The following is a 20,206-nucleotide window of genomic DNA, read 5'->3' on the forward strand; positions in this document are numbered from 1 at the left end:
ACTTACTATATGCTGCTATCTCCTACAAATCACCCTGCCTTAGTAGTATAATCTGTAATATTTCACTCCCATAGACTTTACCCAATTGATTTTCAAAAATATGGAACAAAAGAACATACTGTATTGGTTCAATACGGGTACTTCTAGTAGTATAGTAGTATATACTAGTTTCCAATTGCGTACTATTACGATTGTGTATTTTATGGGATGGTTGGTAATGCTAATCACAAACTAGCATTATAGTATAAATGCAAAACACAGTTTTGAATTAGATAGACTAATGACCAAATGGCTATATTGTAGCAAAGCTAACCAAAAACATTAGTATTTAAGTAGATAACCACAAATATAGCATTTAAATTAATTGATTTAATTGCCAACAAGGACATATTCGTGCTAGCATTGTTGCAACTACCACCTCTGTCATTTCTTAGTCTTAGCCCTATATAATATTTGCAGGTAAAATTATAATATATTATTTCAAAAGATATAGTTAATCTCAATTAGCTTATTATCAAAATAAATACTTATTATTATTACTAAGCACTATGTCAAGCCAGAGAAGTAAAAAGACAGTTTAGGAGCTAGCGAGCTAGCTGATGAATTAAATGAAAGCTCCCCCATTGATAACAACATGACTGGTTTTCCTCAGGTTTTCTTACAAATAAATAAATAAAATAAATAAATATCACTGCAGGACAAATAATAATAATAATAATAATAATAATAATAATTAAAGTCAATTAAATTGAACAGGTGTCATATTTTTAATAAGACAAGAAGGTGAGAAAAGGTGAGCCTAGGACTGAAAAAGACTGGTCTAATATACAGTGAATTACAGAAGCTATTTCTTATGTAATACACACACCACAAAAAAACACATCTCATACCTAGCAGGAGGTCCAGACATGGAAACCTTACAATAGGCAAATGAATAAATAAACAACAGACTCTCTCTCTCTCTCTCTCTCTCTCTCTCTCTCACTCTCTCTCACACACACACACACACACACACACACACACACAACAAGTTCTGTTTGCTCTTCAATCATGTAATAAATTATGCAAGCTGCACCAAAACAGTGTTGCCTTGCTATACTGCACGCTAATGTTCACCCTGGTGGTGTAGCATAACTTTAGAATAGCTTAGTAGACAGCTTGGGATCTAAGCAAGAACTGTGGGTGGGGTCAAACCTAAGCCATATTTTGGGTGGGGTCAGTATGTATAATAATGTCTAGTCTTGCATGAGGGACGGTGAGGTTAAACCAGATACAGATCGGGTGGTTGAGTCAGATGTGTTTTAGATCAGTGGGTAGGGTCATATCTGATTTAAATAGGTGAATGAAGTCATACCTGATTTAATTCAATGAGTGGACTCAGATCTGATGTAGTAGGTGGAGTCAGCTCTAATTCAGATCAGTAGGTTGATTCAGCATTATTAAGAGTAATAGGTGGAGTTGGACCTGATTTATTTCAGAAGCTGGAGTCTAACTAGATTTATTTCAGTAGGTCGGTCCAGGGGTAGCTCAGTGGTTAAGGCATTGGACTACGGTTCGGAAGATCCCAGGTTCAAACCCCACAACCACCAAGTTGCCACTGTTGGGTCCCTTGAGCAAGGCCCTTAATCTCAACTGCTCAGATGAATAATGAGTAAAAAAAAAATGTAAGTCGCTCTGGATAAGAGCGTCTGCCAAATGCCTAAATGTAAATGTAGGTGGAGTCATGGATTATTTTATTTGGAGGAGTCCCAGCTTGTTTAGGTTAGTGGATGAAGCTCGAAACAGTGGGTGGAGTCAGACTTGATATAAATCAGTGTGAGGGGAAGAACATGACTTAGATCAGTAGGTGGAGTCTGACCTGATTTAGTTCACTGGGTGGGGTATGATTTGTTGTATTTCAGTATTTGGAATCGGACCTGAATTAGTTTAGTGGGTGGAGTCAGACCTGGTTTAGATCAGTGCAGCAAATATTTTAAACAGTGGGTGGAATCAGACTTAAATTAAAAGGGAGTAGGACCTGCATTAGATCAAGGGGATTCTACCACTCAGTTTAGTTTAGTTGGTAGAATCAACAATTATTTTGGTCAGTAATTGGGCTTAATAGGTGTAGTCAGGTCTGGTCCAACATTGGTGTGGGTTGGGTTAGACAAGTTGCAGATCAGCTTGTGGAGTCCTGAGACCTGATCTAGACCAGTGTGTGGGATCATTAGTGTCAGACATGATCAATATCAGTGGATGGGGTCCGTGATCCACAGCAGTAGATGTTTTTTATTTATAGTATTAAAATAAAATTCTTCTATTGGACTAACATTAGCAGCGTTCGTCATATTTTTTTTACCTTTACAGTTAAGGTAGGATAAAAGGTGAAACCATGATGAACGTCATACACGTGTTTAATACTAAGGGCATGTCAGAAGCATGTAAACATACATAGTATATGTTTATTAGATACAGGTACGTTTGTGTGTTGCATTCCTTTCCTTTAAAAGGAAATGGATCTTCATTTCCAGAGTCTGTGTTCGTGCCTTTCAGTTAATCACGTTCATTAGATGGACACTGCGGATCAAGTTTTCACAATATTACCTCTTTCATCTGTTCCAGACTAAAATAATTTAAAAGAAGCATAAACCTCTTTGCACTTAAACTGGCCTTTAAACTCAACAACGCTAAGGGTACTTTCACATTTACACAACAGAAATAATATGAGATTCATATCAGATGTTGCCATTTGAACCTTTTGAGGTTTACTTATATATAATTTATTTATTTATTCATGTAATAAATAAATGTTATGAACCTTTAATTATGCAGAATAACAGAATGAGTGTTATGAGAGTAAAAACTTATTTAAAAGTTAATACCTTCTGTGTTTTTGTGTAAAAACATAATAAAGATCATCTGCCTGTCATTTCCTTTTATTTTTGCCTTTATTTTTGTTTTAAAAATATGGCATGGTGAAATAAGCTATAATTTGTTTTCAATTTCAGCTATTTGCCTAATACAACGACCAACAATGATTAGATGATTTTTATTATGTTTTTGCAGGAAAAACATGTAGAATTAAAAGAGTGGGTACTAACTTTTGAACAGGACTATATAATCAATTGCTACTCTAAGGCATGTATGTCAGCGTTTTACTAGTGCTAGGATACCATCAAGGTAGAATGATTTACATAAGAGCCTTGATTTGCCTGCCTGCTTTACATCTGAAACACTGGCCACCTAGGGAAACCCATTAATGGCCCAAATGTGTGGAAATGGCTCGGCTGAGCGATGTGGTAATAACGCTCAGCCGGGTTCCTCTAACGTGCAAGTGGTGTTGAATGTTTGCATCGCTTCTGTGAATTGGTGACAACATATTTCATTTCACATATTTTCTTTCATAGTTTGGATGTCTTCAGTATTAATGTAAAATGTGGAAAATTAAGAGAAAAAAAAACAGTGAAGGAGAAGGTGTGTCCAAACTTTTGACTTTGTGTGTGTCATTAAACTGCAGTGTAATTTCTTTTTATTAATTTATTTTTTACACAAGCCTCAAGCACTTTTTGGCAACATATTTTCAATTAATAATCTCATTTTATATCCTGTCACCTTTGTATGAGTTCATCTTGTACAGTTTTACTACTCACTCACTCACTCACTCATTGTCTATACTGCTTCATCTTGTATACATTGTTGCGGGGGGCCTGGTGGGTACCCCAGGGTACGCCCCAGGCGTGTGGTGGGGTACACCATTGATGGGGTGCCAATCTGTTGCAGGGCACACACATACACAGAAAATGCGGAGACCAATGATCAGTGTATACATTTCCATTTTTACAACTATGGTAGGACCTCCGGTTCACATTGACCCTCTCGTTCACACACTAGTTAGCCAGTTAGCCTGCATGTCTTTGGGCTGTGGGAGAAACCCGAGTACCCAGAGGAAACCCACCAAGCACAGGGAGAACATGCAAACTACAGTATATGCACACAAACCCGAGGTGGAATCAAACCTGGCCTCTGGGTGTACAAGGTGACAGAACTAACCACTACCCCACCGTGCCACCACAGTTTCACTAGTTTTTGTTAGATACAGTAGTTGATGTTGAATTAAATATTTTAATCGAAACACACCCATGAAATCTAAACCAGGGTGTGTGCATATACAGTATGTGTGTGTGAGTGTGTGTATGTGAAATCGAGTGAGTTTATTGATTGAATTGAATCTATTTTAAAACATGAGGTGTGTGTTTGTGTGTGTGTGTTAAATACATTGAGTGACTGTATAGTATTGATCGAATTGAATCTATTTTAAAACATTAAGTGTGTGTGGGGGGTATAATAGCCTTATTGATGTAATATTACAGAAATCCTTATATTGAGCTATTATTTTAGCATGCAGTTCAGCACTAGATCTCTCTCTCTCTCTCTCTCTATCTCGCTCTCTCTCTCACCCCCTCTCTCTTTATCCTCCCATCAGAATATCAGAACAAAGCAACTGGGTGAAATGTGGAGGAAATGTAATAAACAGGACTGTCCTACAGGGTTTTTTTTTTTTTTGGATTGTTCCCAATTTGTAGAAAATGTAGGTAAATACTAGACAATGGGTAGGAAAGTGTTGTTCAGAAACAATGGGATGCCTGAGGTGGCTTTTTTTTTCAAAAAAAAAAAAAAGAAAAATAGCTGCAGTGAAGATTATCCATAGTATCCACTGAAATTGCATTAGTAATAGTAACATGGATAGAGGACTATAACCGGGGAGTGATGTCACTGTCGATCCACCTATAAAAACCTGCTATCAGAAAATGGTTTCTCGCTTCTTTGATGTAAAGGTCTTGTCTCCACACAATACAGCTGTTAAGATCTTGCGGTGCTACACAGTGCTCAGTGTTGTTCTGTTTTCTGCTTTATTTTGCCAATTCCATCTTGGCAGGTATTAATAATAAGAACTCCAGTATCTGAACTTCTGCTGAAGGTGTCCTGGATAATTTAGTGGGATTTTATTTATAGAACTCAACAGGGTTCGCACTCACTGACTTAATTAGTAATTTAAAGCAAAACGACAAGAAAAATGTTTAGAGATGTTAATAGAGGTGAATTAATTAGTGATGAGCTTTGGAGGTATACATTTAAAATAGCATATTATATGAAAATAGATAGTTGTTATAATTCTGTATCTAACCAATAAAATTTAAATAAATAAAAACATGGCAAATAATAGGTACATCTATAAATACATGACCTGGGTGTGAAGTGTGTACACACCCCTTTTCTAATATTTCACTACTCCATTAACATAAGGCTCAAAGCTTCCCCAAAGTATGTCAGTTAATGCTCCAGCTAAATTAACTCTCGGACAATGGATTTTTTTTTTTTAGATCTCAAACTCATTTTTCATTTTTAATTTGCTAATTTAACCCTAAACACAGACAAAAATAGAACTAAAGACAGGACAAAAATGTCTAAAAAATTACTAAAAAGTAAATTCACTTGTAATACTCTAGAAAGATTCTTCCAACTCAGCATCTATTTGTTTGTCAGTTTTTGCCCACTTTTTTTCCCCCTTGGGCTTTTTTCTTTTCTCGGGGTCACCTTATCAGATCATTTAATCCGCAAGTTATTGGCACAGATTTCACACCAGATGCCCTTTATGCCATAAAACCCATTTCTTCAGGCTTAAATCTACATCTCCAGTGGCTGGGTATTTTATGTGGGCATAGGGTTAAGAACGTTGCAAAAGGCTTGAACCCCCGACCCTTGAATCAGCAATCCAGAGACTCAGCCACAACTTCCCCCTTTCAGTTTTATTTTACTTTTCCTTTACAAAAAATGCTCCAGTTCCAGCAAATTGTAAAGTAATCTCCTGTGGACGTCCAATCTTGGACGTCCGAGTTTTTGATACGATTTAGATCTGTCATTTCAAAATTTTGATCTTCCTTGGAAGCCATTCTTTTGTTGACTTGGGTTCGGCTTTGGGTCATTAGACGGTCTATGCTGAAAGGTTCGAATCTTCATTCGTCAAACAGGGGCTTACACCAGCATGCGTCTCAGAGGTATGATATTCTTTGGTTGACAATCTTTTGTTCTTATTTTTTTTATTTTTTAGATCTAGCCATTATATTTAATCTGGCCCATTGATGATAAGAATTTAAACGCTTGTCACAAGCAGCAATTAACTATTATATGCCAGATCATACTGCAGCTTTATTATTGTTGGTCTCTTCACAACCTCACTAATAACTTTTCTGCTTGTTCTTTATCAAGTCAGAAGGGACATTCTGTACTTGATAATGTCACCATGGTGCTTCATTTACTTCACCTGTCCATGACAGCCTTCAAAATGTTTCATGGTGTGTTTAAAATTTAGAAAAATTTCCCCCTCTCCTGATTGATAACTTTCCACATAAGATCTCACACATGCTTTGTAAGCAATTTGATGATCAATGCTTCATTACTCACATGAAACCCAAATTATATTTAAATTCATATAAAAACAATTAGAAGCTAATCAGAAACATGTTAATGCTAAGCGTACGGAAATGACTTTTGAACATGTTTAATATAGATACATGGATATATAAATCGTGCACATTTTTAATCAGTGCTGGTTTATGCTTATTCTGATCCACAGCAACACAATAAATACATCATTTCCCGAAGCAGAGAAAACAAAATTACATTCTATTTGTTATTAGGATTTTTACCCATGAGGTCTCTGAATGTGTTCTGCTGACAAAAAGCTTCATTTCTCCAGGAAACAATTAACATGAAATGTAGTACGTATGCACTTATTTATAAGGCGGTTAAGAAATATTGAGGAATAAAAAGATTTCCGCTTCACTCTCCAGCCAGGTCGGATCTATGCAGTTGTTACTAGTGACAGGAAGACTGATTCAGTTTACAGAGTCAATAGCTTTAAACTGAATCAAATATTTGATTTGGCTGTTTCACCTGAGGAAACATAAAACCTCAGCTTATCTACTGGCAGGTTCTTTTGTTTTCAGTTCCTTTAGTCTGATGATCACAAGCTAATTTTACCTTAATATCACATCAGTTGTACAATACAATGTGATTTTATTTGTGTACAAAATGATTATGTTCAGAGTAAACGTCAGTATGTTCTATATCTTGCTGGCTGTTTTTTTTTTTTATAAATTTTATCACCTTGTGTTCCCACTTGTCCGGTTTTCTTGGTTCGGCCCAAGGCATGAAATGATGCATTAGTTTTGATTCGATGGTATAAAGTCCAGGTTCACTTAGCATTCACACTGGCATTTTCAGCATCGAACCAGAAGCCAAAACAGATGGTATGTTCATTATATATGGTGTTGTCTTTACAAGCTGAAAACTCATGAAGAGCTTATAAAATGTAATGTTATACATTGAGAACAACACTAGCACAGCTCCAGATGGGGAATAAAATGTTCATCAGCGTGCCTAATGTTTTTATTTTGCGACTAGCTTTTATTCAGACAGTGGAAGCCATCCCCCACAAAATAAATAAATAAAAAATAAAAAGCAAGCAGCGTTTGGTAGACTCTTCTTTCGTCTGGTATGACTGCACAGGACCGTGTATGAAAGTACAGCAGGGCTTCGTTCAATAACGAGAGCGCTCAAAACATATGACATTTCATTAAACCGTTCAACTGTCGTACGTTCATGAACATTTCACACACGCTTGTGTTATTGAACACAGCCATGCTGGGCCATCACATGCGCTCCTGTGCGCTTGTGTGCTGTTCATTCTGAATGTCAATGAATGCTCGTTAAATTTAACATTTAACTTGGCAGTGTTCCATTTATTAATGAGGTTAGGTATTTCATTTTTCCCCTTTTAAACTCATCAGCTTTCGAAACTCATCCATGTCATGTATCTAACACACATGGCATAGCTAGGACTTTTTCTTACTCCCTGCTTGTTCAAACACTACCTCTACAGTACATTGGATGTCACAGATACACAATCGACTAGAAGTACAAGATAATTATGTTTAGAGTAAACGTGTCAGTAAGTTCTATATCTTGAATATTAGATACCTTCATCATTATCAGATAATGCCATCAGATAACTTTTTTTTTTTTTTTTTTTTACATATTTTTGGTCCATGGTCCGGTCACATTTCAATCAAACTGGCCAAAAGTTTGTTAGCAAGCAGACAGAGACCTACCTTTTAAAGCGGTCTTAGTTTGCTTGCTTGGTGCACACAGAGGTTTGGATGGCAGCGTTCACACCTCTTCAGGTGAACTGCACAAGAGTTCCTTTTAATCAAACCGAACATGTCATGCATGAACATGCCATAAAGCAGGAAGTTCCAAGAGCCTACTGCATTTTGATAACTGATGCCAGCAAGTCATATACAATGTCCTGGAAATAAAACATTTGAGAGCTACAGTTGTGAGCATGAAAGAGAGAGCATGCATGCATATTGATTCATCTTTCTTGGTGCTAAGTGAACCACTTTTTTAAGTCAACCTCCATGAGTCTACTTGTGTGTCCTGTAGTGCCATTTTTTAATTACGCAAGATGGATTTAAAGGCTGTAAAACATGTTAAGATAAGTTTAACCACTTAACTAGCAGGCTAGCTGTTACTCGGTATTAAGGCTCTATGTAGTGAGGACAAACTTCCTGTAAACTTGAATGAAATATTAAAATGATCCCATGAGTTGAATAATACTGGGTCCAGGAGATATTTGAATTTAAAATGAAATTTTGCATCATGGGATGTCTGCATAATGGGATGGGAAGTGCATTGGATGGATCTGATGTGGTGCTATGCTACATACTGTATAACATATACTACATGGTGTATAACACATGTGTAACATACCTTATGTAAGTGGTTTTGTTTTTACTTAACCTTCCTGACAACCACATCATAAACTATTTTTAAACATGCTAGCTATTTAGAGCTTCTTTTTAGATCCTGTGTTGCATAGCTTTATATGTTAGCAAGAGTACGAGTCAAAATAACTTGAGCGAGGTAAGATATAAACTTGTAAATAGTTCCATAGTGTTAGTTTGGCTTCATTGAGGCTGATGACATTGCAGGATAGATCGGGATATGCTGATTTTTGTGACATCCTTTGGCATAACTGTTTTAGCTTTAGCCTCTGAGGGCCTAGAGGAGGGAGTAGGCCTCAAGAATGCCTTGGGCAAAGTCACACCCAAAGTCCAGCATTCTAGTGAAATTCCTCGTGTTAGAAACTGGAAAGAAGGAAAGGAACGAGAAAGTTTGCTGATGAAATTCCATGTGGAGATCCTCTGAAATGGCTCACGGGTGATTATCAACACCACCCACACCCGTATCTTTTTTTCTGTCTATTTTATATCATTTTTTAAAGCACAAAATGACAAACATTACTTACATAAGGAGGCTAAGATATATGCCCAATGGCAGTAGAAAGTATTTTCTACTGCCGCACAATAATTTCTGACATAAATACAAACTGAGAACCTTTGCTAGTGTGAAGCTGTCAGGTGGGTGGTGGTGAAAAGGTGGTGCTTAGTCACTATTGTTTATTAGCATGATTTTAACTAGCCTTCAGATTTTAAAACAAAGCCAGCATCAACACATTTCTACTAGACAATTTAAAGTGATTTAAAACTTTAGGAGAAACATCCAGACTTATCATGGCAAATTTTTAGCACTGAAAGCATTAGCGTTTTTACTGATGTATATATTTAATTATTAGTTACCATGCTACAGAATAAATTTTCATTTCTGGCAGAGATTCAACCAAGGGAATGTAATCTAGAGTTTATTAAAGAAAGAAAGGGAACATGGCCCTGGGTGCCACCAGCTAATTTTGCATATTGCATCATAAGCTGGTGAACTTTGTGAACTGTGTGTGTTATCAGGAAGCACCAAATTGAAGCACTTTCATCCTAAAGCCAGTATCAGATGTTCTCCAGGAAGCATGATTCAATTAAAAGTTTCTCAAAAGGGTTGTGATGGAAACCATACAGTAACTGGAAAGCGCACATTTACTGAATAACAATGAACTAATTTGGAACACAGCCGTGTGACAATTTCTACAAGGCAGGATTAATATCTAAGCCTCTATTGTGCTTAGATCATATTATTCTCTAAAGCTTATGGAGATTTATACTTTATCCTGTGTATTACTGTCTGTAGTCAGCACTATTTTACAGACTTAAATCTGTGTGTATGGGAGTGAATGGCAAATAAAATGCCTTACGATAATCCCTTGAATGATGGTTACTTGTTAAGATCTTAAGCCAAAGCAATATCTCTATATCAAAGCAATTCCTTGAACATATGAAAACTCTGCCTTGTGGAATTGTAACCTCCTGAGCCTCACCATTCTACTGTCCTGTTGCCACCCTGTGCTTTACAAGGTTCTACTGCTGCCATTCTGGGATCAACAAGGTAATACTGCTACAACCCTGAGGCTGACCAGGTCTCACTGCTCTTATTAATGCCATTCTGAGGCACACAAGTTCTTGTTGCTGCCATTATGTGCTTCCACAATGTCAAAATGCTCCTATCCTAAATGACATGTGCTTGTATTTCTTCCACTCTGTGCCACCACAAGGTTATATAGCTGCCATAATGCACGCTACAAAGTTCTACTGCTGCCACCCTAAAACCCATGAGGTTCTGCTGCTGCCTTTCTAAAAACCTGAAGGTTCCTTCTGCTGCCACATTGAGCTACACAAGGCTACCTACCTCTGGCATTGTAAGCCCATAAGGTCCTATTGTTGGCACCCTGAGGCCTTCATTGTCTGAGCCTGAAAGTTACTCTTGCTGCCACTCCAACTCCCCTGCAAAGCCCTAATCTAATCTAGTGAAGCACCAAGAGGTCCTACTGCTGTTTTGAATCCCATAATGTCCTCATGCTGCCATGCTGGGCTCAACCAGGCCCAGCTGCTGCCTTTCTGAGTCCAATAAAAATAATTACTGCTGCCATCTGAGCACCACATGGTACTACTTGTGCTATCCTAAGCTCTGCAAGGGTTTAATTCTGCTACTTTGAGGTCCATCAGTTCCTTCGGCTGTCATCTTAGGGCCCATGATCATGTCCTACTTCTGATATGTTTTAGTGAGGCCTACAAATCTATCTTTCATAAACATCCTCTTTTATCTTGTGCATGGGAATAATTACTGTATAATACATATATATTTAAAAACTTAATTAACCAGAATTCCATCTCTCTTTACAGTTACGTTCAGGAAAGGAAAGGCTTCCTTTACTAAATCTTGTTTACTCACAAGACTGCTTCTTCCTTGAAGAAACAGAGGTTCCTCTACTGTAAAAAGCACCACAAAATGAACTTTCTGTCTATGCTTAAGTCGTTATAAAGCAATGAACTTTTTTATGGTGTAATTAATTCCACGCAACCTGATGGGATCACACTGGTTTGAAAATTAAAAATAAACATACATATAAGTGCTGGATATTAACCCTTAAATTAAACTACAGCTATTCCTCCTGAGAGCAAAGTATTAATTATCTAACAACAGTTTATTACTGAGATTGCTTTCCCAGTTGACTATGACTTATGACACAAATCCAGTCTCTGGCTTTTTGACAGGAGCTATATTACTTTCAAATGCTTAGACTGTATATTGGTGGATTATTCATAATGCAATGTGAGTAGTAGGTCAATTTAAAAAGGTGAAGGGGGTTATTAAATAGGACAATTAATACAAGTTTTTAATGTGGAACAATTAATACACAGTATCCATAATTTTGCGAATGTTGTTGCCAGATAACTAAGCCACATGGATGGCGTGTACAGTATGAGCTACACTAAATGAACAAAAGTATTTGGCAAAACATGCAATGACATTGTATCCAAATACATACATTTCAATATGGAGTTGGTCCCCATTTTTGGAGCTATAACAGCTTCCACTCTTCTTGGGAGGCAGTCCAAAGGATTTTGGAGTGTTTCTGTGGGAATTCATACCCATTCATTCTGTACAGTATTTATGAGGTCAGACACAGGTGTTGGGCGAAAAGGCCTGGCTCGCAATCTCCGTTCCAGTTTATCCCAAAGGTGCTTGATGGAGTTAAGGTCAGGGCACTGTACGAGCCAGTCAAGTTCTTCCACACAAAACTTATTAAACCCTGTCTTTATAGTCCTTGCTTAGTGCACTGGGGCACAGTTATGTAGGAATAGAAAAGGGCCTTCCTCTGTTGCAACAAAGTTGGAAGCATAGCATTGTCCAAGATGTCTTGCTGAAAGAATTAAGTTTACCCTCTACTCAGGATAAGGGGCCTGATTGAAACACCTGAATTCAATAATAAACAAGTTTGCCCGAATACTTTTGTCCATATAGAGTAGATAATGACCAAGTTAGAAACTACTATTGTTCTAACATAGTACATAGCTCAGTGGCAGTGGACATGACAAAAAAAAAAAATGTTTAGCATCCATTGCTAACACCAGAGACTCACATAAGGATATAAGCCATATTAAGGATTGGCAACATTCGCTAGCTAGCACATTTTTGTTTTTCACCAGAAACAAAGCAGACTAATTAGAAACATCAACATTTACCTTAGATATGCTGGCATATTACTAATAAAAACTGTAGTAAGACTGTAATTAGAATTAGTGCTAACCATTAACATAGCCACGTGTTCTGCCGTATTACCATGCCATCATTAAGTCACAAATAATAGTTTTGCCTGCATACAGCATAACATAAAAAGAATTATGTAACAGTCTTAAGGTTAGCAGTTAATAGTAGCATTACAGAGAGAATGTAAATAATGCTAGCATTTGATGCTGCTCATGCATTGCTAAAACCTGTGCCATAACAAATCCAGCACTCATCAGAGAGTAATAGAGAGCACAAAAGCTATAGAGCCAGTGCTGTAAGGAGAATGAGAACGACTCTGCATTCTAAAGAGAAAGAGAGCGGAATGGTTGATTTACACTGATCGAAAGGGCAGAGTGCTAAGCGTTTAAAAAGAGGGATGAAATTGGAAATGAGGAGTTAAAGACGGTCAGATTTACAGCGGTTTAACGCAGCGGAGCTCATAAAAACCACCAGCAGCCGTTTCACACTTCTCCATTTCCTCTTTATGATATATCGAGTGAGAGCTGCCACTTCTAGCATAATCTTCACCTCCCAGTGAGGATGTGCGTTTGCGGATCAATTACACACACTCCGCAGTTTAACCCCAGTGACCTAATCATAACATCCACACGAACAATACCGATGGAAACACTTCCATTTCTTTTGAAGTACCTGTAGGCCATCAAATCTACACATTATCATAAGTTCATATGTCTGCAGTCACAACCCTTATGCACTATAGATTCTACACAGCCGTCATACCACACCCTCTTCACTATGTACAGGGTTAAAACACCATTTTCAACCACCTTACATGAGGCCATGTAAACACTATCCTCAGTGCACAGGTTATGGTGTTTATACACCCTACATAGTGAAGAAGCTGTGCACTGTGTAAATTTAAAAGTTGTTTTGTCTCTTGAATGTAGAGCTCTGAACACTCTTTTTTTATGTTTTGGTGTGCGGTCTTTGGAAAGGATGAGTCTCTGACTTAGTGTGTTTGTTGGATTGTAGTGAACTGGTATGTTGTGCTTTCCAAAAATCCTCTGTCATCGTTCTTCTGGATCTGGAAGCTATTTTGTTAAGGGTCCACTTAGGACATCCGCATATCTTAAGTGGTGCCTTCAGATGCTTTGTTTTTTTCTGTTTGTTCAGGTCTCATGACCAGGGCATAAAAATGGTTCCCAGCATTTTTTTTTAAACAAGTCTCTATCAGTCCGTTTAAATTTGGTCCTGTTATGCAGTCCATTGTTTAGGTCTAATAATCCACAAAAAAGTCTATCTTTTTTTTTTATTTTTACGATGAATAAAGCTCATAAATAAAGCCTTGAACCCCAATTTATGGTAGTAAACTGTAGGAAAGCTTTTAGTTGGTAGGGTTTCTCATTTCAATCTGACTTTCCTTTGACAAGCTGGACCAATTTAGCTAAGGGTAAAAATGTGCGTCACTGGCACAGGAAATTATATAACTGACCAAAAAGAGTGACAATAACAAGATCTGAAGAAAAAAAAAATAGGGAAGAAAAAAGAGTAAGACTTGGTTTTATTCTGAAGTGATTACAGTATGGGAAAATTACCCTCACACACACACACACACTAAGAGCTATTAGCTAAGACGACTCAGGTTTGTGTTTGAGATGGGTAAATTAACTAAACACTTTAGAGCAGTTAGCGAAGTGAGTGAGACTGCTAATGTTAGCCTGTGTGTTAAAGAGAGCGGGACCGAGAAAATGAGGTCAGGTCAAGACAAGAACACTTAATAATAAAATAGACGAATTAGCCGATGCTTATTAAAGCTTTAAGCAACATTAGCAATAATGTTAGTTGAACTCTGAAGAGAATGGAGTAAAAATTAAGGTTGTGACAGGACAGAGCAATTTGAATAATGACAAAAAATTAGGTGAAAGGACTAACCTATGGAGATGAGAAATGAAAGATTTATCTTGGATGTAAAAGTGCTATTAGCGTTAACATTAGTCGAGTGTATTTGAAAAAGAGCAAGGTTAAACAATAAGATATTGAACAATATAAAGGTAAATTACCTGTGATCTCTTGTTGTGGCTCTGCCGGTCTAGCATTCAGTCTGTTATTGGCATGGTTTTATTATTATTATTTTTTTTCTTCTGAAATTAAATTTGGGACTTTTGTTGTTGGATTTTTGTTTTTCTTATTCATAAGAATAACTGTTAAAGTTTTTTTTTGCCTTTTATGAAATTTGATTATTGAAGTAAACATATAGATTATATGACATATACAGTATATCTCTTGTCCACAAAAGTTTCACTGAATCCTGCTCTTTTGTCTTTTAGGATTGTGTGTCTCAAAAGAAAAAAAAAAAAATAAGGCTAATGATTAAAGGTGAAGTCAGATGTTTACATAGACTTTGGTTAAAGTCAAGGAAACTGAATTTTTTAACCACTGAATGGATTTCGCTTTACCATACTATAGTCTTTGCAAGTCAATTAAGAAATCAACTTTATGTGTGACAAGTACTTTTTCCAACAATTGTTTACAGATAGATTATTTAACCTAATTCATAATTCATTATATCACAATTCAGAAGTTTACATACACTTTAAAGAACTTGGGAAATTCCAGAAAATTATTTTATGGATTTGAAAGCTTCTGATAGAATAATTGACATCATTTGAGTAATTTGAAGGTATACCAATTGTACAAATTCAGTGCCTAATTGTTTGACATCATGGAGGAGTCAAAATAAATCATCCAAAACAAACTCTAAACCTCCACAAACTTGGTTCATCTTCCAAATGTCTGAGGGTACAATGCTCATCTGTAAAAACAATACGATGCAAGTATACACACCTTGGGATATGAACTTTAATACAAAAAGTACAGCATGATGCCAGAGCAACAATTAAGGACCATGTGAAAAAACAGGTACAGAAGTATCGATATCCACAGTAAAATTAGACTGATATGGACCTGTAAGGCGACTTAGGAAGAAAAAAAAAGGTAAAAAAAAAAAAGTCACAATACAGTGTGAGGCTGCACATGGGGACAAGGATCTTACTTTCTGAAAGAAAGACACCATAAAGCACAGGTCTGTCAACATCACAACCTCACAAAACAGATGGCATCATGAGGAAGGATGATTATGGGGATAAATTTATGCAAAATCTCCCGGTATCGCCCTGTCCTCAGTACAACAGAAAATTTGCGGAATAGTCTATAATTCCAGCAATGTAGTATAAGAAGCTTGTGAAAGGCAATCCAAAACATCTGACCGAAGTAAAAAAAAAAAATATATATGTGGGTGTTCCACAAGACAAGCTAAAATTTGTGATAAATTTAGACTTGAAAAATAAGCAAGTCTTGGTTTACGAGTACCGGGTATCATGTATCATGCATGCGCCTCTTGTTTTAATGCGAGTGTCACATGATCACAACTGAACCAACTGTTTTTTTCTCTTCCTGGCTCTGCAGAATTGTGGGTCTTTGTCTCCCCTGCTGGTTCTTAGTGCACGCCTCTTGCACATGTGTGCCTCATGCACATGTGTACAGTTTCTATAACACTGTTACAACGTGTGTGCGTGTAAAGCAAAAAGCTGTATGTGTGTGTGTACAGTGTGCATGTACTGTTTATTATAACACGCGTGTGTGTATGCGTATGTAAAGCAAAAGCAAAATAGAGAGGTTAAAGATCTATTCTCTCTTTCCCTCTTTCAGCCTGCACTGATTCGGGGTGTGTGTGTGTGTGTGTGTGTGTGTGTGTGTGTGTGTGTGTGTGTACGCGCGTGTCTCTGTCCGCGCGAGTCATTGGACAACACCCCTGTCATGATTCTTTTCAAAGGTAAAATGCAGGTTAAGTTGTTTTGTTTTTAACTTTACAGCAGTGATCCTGTGTGTCTGTATGAAAGTCATCCCACACAGTAGTCCTCCCCACTCTCAAATAAGAGGGAAAGGAGGGGTTACTGTGTAAGACAAGAGGAGGGAGATGGGAGAGGGTCATTCCTCCTCTCCTCTTACTTTAGCTTCACACACGCGCACACACATACACAGCGCACATGCACAAACACTAACGGAAACATTTATCTATATTTTTACTCTTTTCACAAGTTAATTTGTTTTATTTTTTCTTTTTATTTTGTATAAATTATTTTTATGTATTTATTTTTTGGGGTTGTGGAATGAATAATAATAATAATGAGTTTTTATTATTTCTTATGGGGAAATAATAAAGTCAGAGAGGCCAGATTGAGGTGGTTTGGACATGTTCAGAGGAGAGATTGTGAATATATCGGTAGAAGGATGCTGAGGTTGGAACTGCCAGGCAGGAGGTCTAGAGGAAGACCAAAGAGGAGATTTATGGATGCAGTGAGAGAGGACATAAAGTTAGTTGGTGTGAGAGAAGAGGATGCAGAGGATGGGGTTAAATGGAGGCAAATGATTCGCTGTGGCGACCCCTGAAAGGGAACAGCCAAAAGACAAAGAAGATTATTTCTTATGGGGAAATTCGATTTGATTTAAACTCTGTTTTGTGAAAAACTTTGATTTATGAGTGTTTTGATACACAAGCACACTTCTGGAATGAGTTATGCTTGCAATCCAAGGGTACACTGGAAATGTAATTAACCACGGTGTCTGGTTTCAACTTCATAAAGGATAAAGACTGAAATTACAGGAGGTGATTTTTGTGGGAAAAGCATATATATGCATACATATATGCATAAACTATGTATGAAAAAAATAACTTTGACAAATTAAAGATTACACACATTGTAATCAGTTTATAATAAGCTGTATACTGTAAGTTTCCTGTGAATAAGCCATTACTATAGAAACATATTTGGATAAGTAATTTATTTCTTGATTTAATTTCATGAGAACAAACTTTGTTTTCTTTTCTGACATCACGTAGCAGTAACATTTTGCCATGGCATCGCTGTAGCCAGCGTGACAGTGTGGTGTAATGACAGCTCCATTGCTGTAATTACATCTTATTTCACAAGATTTTCATCACCAGTTGAATTCGGCATCTACAAAGCCTTTAGCATCATCATCCGGTAACCATGGAGACGACCCCATTTCTCAGATTGGATAGTCTAGATCAATATAGTCTCCACGACAGTATATTTGCAGGTCACATTCTCAAGTGGCAGTCGTTAATTCAAAAACTAGCCCTGACAAACATAAGTCTAGATAGATTGATGCATTTTATTCACCCTACAGCAGGAAATATGGGAAAACATTATCAGAGCAAGCTTCCCAGGTTCAGGATTCAACTCAAGACATCAGAGATGTAATATGGTAATGTTACCACTGCACTGGCTGGAATAAAAAAGTAACACGTTTAGGTGTGATGTACATAAGTTCATTCATGCACGATAAGTAAAAGTTTATGATATTTTACACGAGTAGCATTTGCCAGCTTTGACCCATGTTTAAGCAAAATCTTGGTTGCAAATGGCTCTTCCAAATCGACAATGATCCATACTTTCAAAGTTGTGGGAAAATGGTTTAAGGACAATAAAGTCGAAGTACCGCCCTCCCCTTAGTCCAATAGAAAAGTTGTTGGCAGAATTGGAAAAGAGAGAAGGAATACAAATCTGAGGTGTAATATGGTAATGCTACCACCGCACTGGCTAATGTAAAAAAAAAACAGACGTTCAGGTGTGATGTACATAAGTTCATTTATCATGCATCATGAGGAAAATAAGATTTATATTTACAGTATATACTGTATATATTCAGCACATCAGTTGGATTTGCCATGTTTGACTCACAAGCTGGGAGGTGTAACACGGTAATGCTATTGATTACAAGATGACAAACTTTGTATATATATATATATATATATATATATATATATATATATATATATATATATATATATGTGTGTGTGTGTGTGTGTGTGTGTGTTTATGTGTATTGAGTAGGTCCTTGCACTACCCATTAAAACAGTAAGAACCTACAGTATGTATTCTGACACATTTCTATTGGAACCAGCATTGACCTTTTTCTCAAGCTCTTCTATTTAATCAGAACAATTTTGCAGAACAACAAATTGTCCCTTCTCACAGTAGCTACATATTCAATATCTCATTACAATGGTGGAAGTGCATTAGCCTGCAACTAAAGTTTTTTTTTTTCCTAAAATTGATGTGTTGAAAGCGGAAAAAAGGGCAAATAGGATTTGAGTGACTTTGATAAGGGCCAAATTATGATGGCTAAAAAACTGGGTCAGCTGCAGCTCTTGTTAGATGTATCTGGTCTGCAGTGGTCAGGGCTACCAAAAGCAGTCCAACAAAGAAAAACCAGTGAGCTGGCAGCAGGGTCATGGGTGGCCAAGGCTCACTGATGCACATACGGAGTGAAGGCTGGCCCATGTAGTCTTATCCAATAGAAGAGCAACTGTTGCTGAAAAGGTTAAAGCTGGTTGTCATAGAAAGGTGTCAGAACACACAATGCATCACTATTATATTGGCCAAAGGGAGGACCGACTCAATATTAGGCAGGCGATCATAATGTCATAGCTGATTAGTGAAAATAGAAGAATTATTTTCTACATTATAGAACAGATTTTTTTTTTTTAATCTATAAAATAACCCATGACATTAGGTAAATAAATAACAACAACAACAGCAACAGTCAATTGTTAGTTTAAGATACAAAGGTCAGATGTTCTGGAGTAGTTCTTGTAACAAGAAGATTGTCAAGTGCATTTTTAAAACCCATCAAGCACGATGATGAAACTTGCTTTTATGAAGACCTTCCATGGAAAGCAAGATCAAAACGTTACGTCTAAAAGTTCATTTGGAGTTACTAGTCTAAGATATCACCTATTAAAAAACAGCACATCCTATTATAGCCTTTATGAAGGCTTTACAGATCATAAGTAATGGACACAATAGCTCAATAGCAAGAGTGTCAAATAACATGGGTTATTTATTTATTTACAGTTATACATTTTTGTTCTATTTAAGATTTCATCTTTCTGAGGTGGAATCCAAGAAAACATCTGTGTCAAAGGATTAAAAATAGAAGAACAAAAAAATCTGGGATGCCTTCGTATAAGAGACTTAAGAGGCAGAGTGCGTCTATTTTAACTCCGGGAAATTGATTTGATGAAGGTCACAGTGTCATTTGGATTGGGATTCCTTTTAAGACGCCACGCTCTTCTGTGCAGCGAGACCTCAAAGCCATTAAGGATGTCTGGGGATGCGATCGGCCTCGATCGCGAAACATTTTCAACCTTCAAACATTTTTTGTTCATGACTCGGTTATGTACGTCCCACTGACGGTGCCATCTCTCAATCCTATTTAAACTCAAACAATCTTAATTTTTTTTTTCTTCTTCCCGACATAAACGTTACAGCATGAGGAGAGCTTTTTTGGCTCGGTTTCCATCTAGATTATTTATATTGATCACCAGTGAGATGAAGAGATGATGAATTTGGGGATTTTGAACTAAATCTTACAGCCCCAGGCAGAACATCTCTAAGTAGCGAATGGTACAGGATGATAGAAAGGATCTGTTGTGTGGATTTATCTTGGCTTACTTGTTTGTCAGAGCAGAAGCAGACACGCTTTCATCTATGATTTGACCCCTTAAGTTAGCTAGGAGCTTTTTTGTCTGATGCCAGTGTTTAAATAGTTAAAGGAAACACTAGCAGCCATTTAGGAGCTACTGTTGCTAATGATCTGA

The sequence above is a fragment of the Clarias gariepinus genome, chromosome 18 (assembly GCF_024256425.1).
Source record: "Clarias gariepinus isolate MV-2021 ecotype Netherlands chromosome 18, CGAR_prim_01v2, whole genome shotgun sequence".
Taxonomy (NCBI): domain Eukaryota; kingdom Metazoa; phylum Chordata; class Actinopteri; order Siluriformes; family Clariidae; genus Clarias; species Clarias gariepinus.